Source organism: Ovis canadensis, chromosome 9 (assembly GCF_042477335.2).
Source record: "Ovis canadensis isolate MfBH-ARS-UI-01 breed Bighorn chromosome 9, ARS-UI_OviCan_v2, whole genome shotgun sequence".
NCBI classification, from domain to species: Eukaryota; Metazoa; Chordata; class Mammalia; order Artiodactyla; family Bovidae; genus Ovis; species Ovis canadensis.
The window spans coordinates 103,824,237-103,827,015 of NC_091253.1; positions in this window are offsets into that span (position 1 = coordinate 103,824,237).

Below are 2,779 nucleotides of genomic sequence, written 5' to 3' on the forward strand. Positions count from 1 at the left end.
CCACCTACCAGTGCAGGAGACGCAGGAGATGTAGGTTCCCTCCCTGGGTCAGGAAGATTCCCTGGAGAAAGGAACAGCTACCCACTCCAGTATTCTTGCCTGGGAAATCCCATGGACAGAGGAGCCTGGCAGGCTGCAGTCCATGGGGTCACAAAAGAGCAGGACACAACTTAGCAACTAAACAGCAGCAAGAGGGGAAATCAGCAAAGAGACTCGATGGAGATGGAAGAGTTAGCAACTGTGGTCTCAGCTGTCCTCACCATCTACTGGCAACCGCCTTCGAAAGGGCTTATGCCAGGACAGTTGTACTCAGTGCCCCTGACCCCACAGCAGACCAGCACTGACCCACGCCTCTGCTGGAGACTCCTGGACACTCACAGTGAGTCTGGCTCGGTCTCAGTGGGGCCACTGCTCCTTTCTCGTGCCTCCTGGTGCACGCAAGGTTTTGTCTGTGCCCTCCAAGAGCCTGCTTCTCCAGTCCTGCAGAAGCTCGGTAACAAATCCCACTGGCCTTCAAAGCCAAATTCCCTGGAGGTTCTCAGTCCCTTTGCCAGATCCCCAGGTCGGGAAATCTGTTGTGGGTCCTAGAACTTTCATAACAGTGTGAGAACTTCTTTGGTATAATTGTTCTCCAGTTTGTGGGACCACCTACTGCTTCCTATACTCTCATGCTAGTGAATTGAGAGAACAAAAGCATTTCCATTATTATTGCACTGATAAATAAATATTTGCCACCTATCTAGAACATTTAACAGGAAAATTCTAGAAAATCTGCCCTTGGTTAATGCTATCAGATAAAGAAACACAAAATCTATATAAGCCACTGGTTTTTTTCTTTATTTTTATTGGAGTATAGTTGATTTACACTATTGTTTTACCTTCTGCTATACAGCAAAGTGAATCAGTTATATATATATATATATATATATATATATATATCCACTCTTTTTTTAGGCTCTTTTCCCATATAGGCCATTAAAGAGTATTGAGTAAAGTTCCCTGTGCTATTCAGTAGGTTCTGACTAGTTATCTCTTTTATATATAGCAGTGAGCATGTCATCCCAACCTCCCAATTTATCCCTTCCCCCAAGCTGAGCTTCCCTGTGGCTCAGTGGGTGAAGAATTCTCCTGCAATGCAGGAGATGGGGGTTTGATTCCTGTGTCGGGAAGATCCCCTGGAGAAAGAAAGGGTAACCCACTCCAGTACTTTTGCCTGGGAAATACTGTGGACAGAGGAGCCTGGTAGGTTACAGTCCATGGGGTCGCAAAAGCCAGATAAAACTTAGTGACTAAATCACCAATCTCCTCCAAGCCACTGGTTCTTCAAAATACCGGAAACTGTTGACACTTGGATTTTAGTCTGAACTCTTCTACTAACTTGGGCAAATCATTTAATTTCTCTCAACCTGCAATGCATGAGTCAGGGTGCTCAGGGCTGGTGCGCTGGGATGACCCTGAGGGATGAGATTGGGAGGGAGGCGGGAGCGGGGTTCAGCACGGGGAACACATGGACACCCATGGCTGACTCACGGGAATGTATGGCAAAAACCACAATATTGTGAAGTAATTACCCTTCAATTAAAATTTTAAAAAATTCACACACAAAAAGAATTTCTCTGAACCTGTTTATCTATCTTCAAAAAAAAAAAAAGAAGAAGAAGAAGAAGGAAGCTGGCATAGCTAGATATCTTCTGCTACTTCCAGCTCTAAAATCTAAAGTTTCTCTCCAGACCCAAACAAGGCTGAGATGAAAATTTTGAACAGATTTTTTAAAAGCAAATCTTGAAGTAAGGATACCCGTTTCCCAATCCACACTCTCCCTTCCTCAATGAATATTTGTTGGGAAATAGTCAAAGTTATATAGGATGCATTGGATACTTTTACAGTTCTTGTCCTTAGCACAGCTTTGTCACTCATCCACTCTGAGTCGTGTGGTGTCACATCAGTGGCATGGCATCCATTTAACCCCACCTAGGAGAGCCTCTTTTTTCTCAGTACCTTTTAAGTGACTCATCAAACACATGAAGCTTCCTACCTCCCCATGGAATGACCAAAAGCTTTCTTCAGGATGTGTGTTAAATGAGTCTGCGCTCTCTCAACTGAGGGGCCCTAGGCGGCTCAGTGCACACTCAGGACTTGAAGCGCTAAAGACTTTTTTTTCTGCCAGAACGTTAAACAAACAAACGTCTACATTTTAAAAACCCTGATTCTCTAGCAAGGAGTACTTATATCATCAAGTAACACTGGTGTAGAATGAGTCAGAAATTCACACACATGCGCGCACACACTCCTGAGGAAGCCTTCCGCAACTCCGATTTCGCGGAAGCAAGATAGGCACAGAGGGCACACAAGCAAGCAACTTGCCAGACAACTGGGTATTTTTTCTAGAGACTGGTGGACAGGACTCCCACAAACGCCGAACAGATCAACTCCCCCTCACCCGGCTCTGGACGCTCCGAGCGTCCGATCCCTCTCGGCACGGGCCACACCCCCATCTGTAGGCCCTGCCCGCTCCCCGCCCGTTCCCAGCGGGCGCCGCGCGCCGCCTCGCCCCGCCCTCTCTGCGCCAGCCCCTCGCCCCGCCCCACCTTCATGCCCCGCCCCACCTTCATGCCCCGCCCCCACCTTCATGCCCCGCCCCACCTTCATGCCCCGCCCCCACCTTCATGCCCCGCCCCCACCTTCATGCCCCGCCCCACCTTCATGCCCCGCCCCCTCCCAGCGGGCGCCGCGCGCCGCCTCGCCCCGCCCCTCGCCCCGCCCCCGCTCCCGCCGGCAG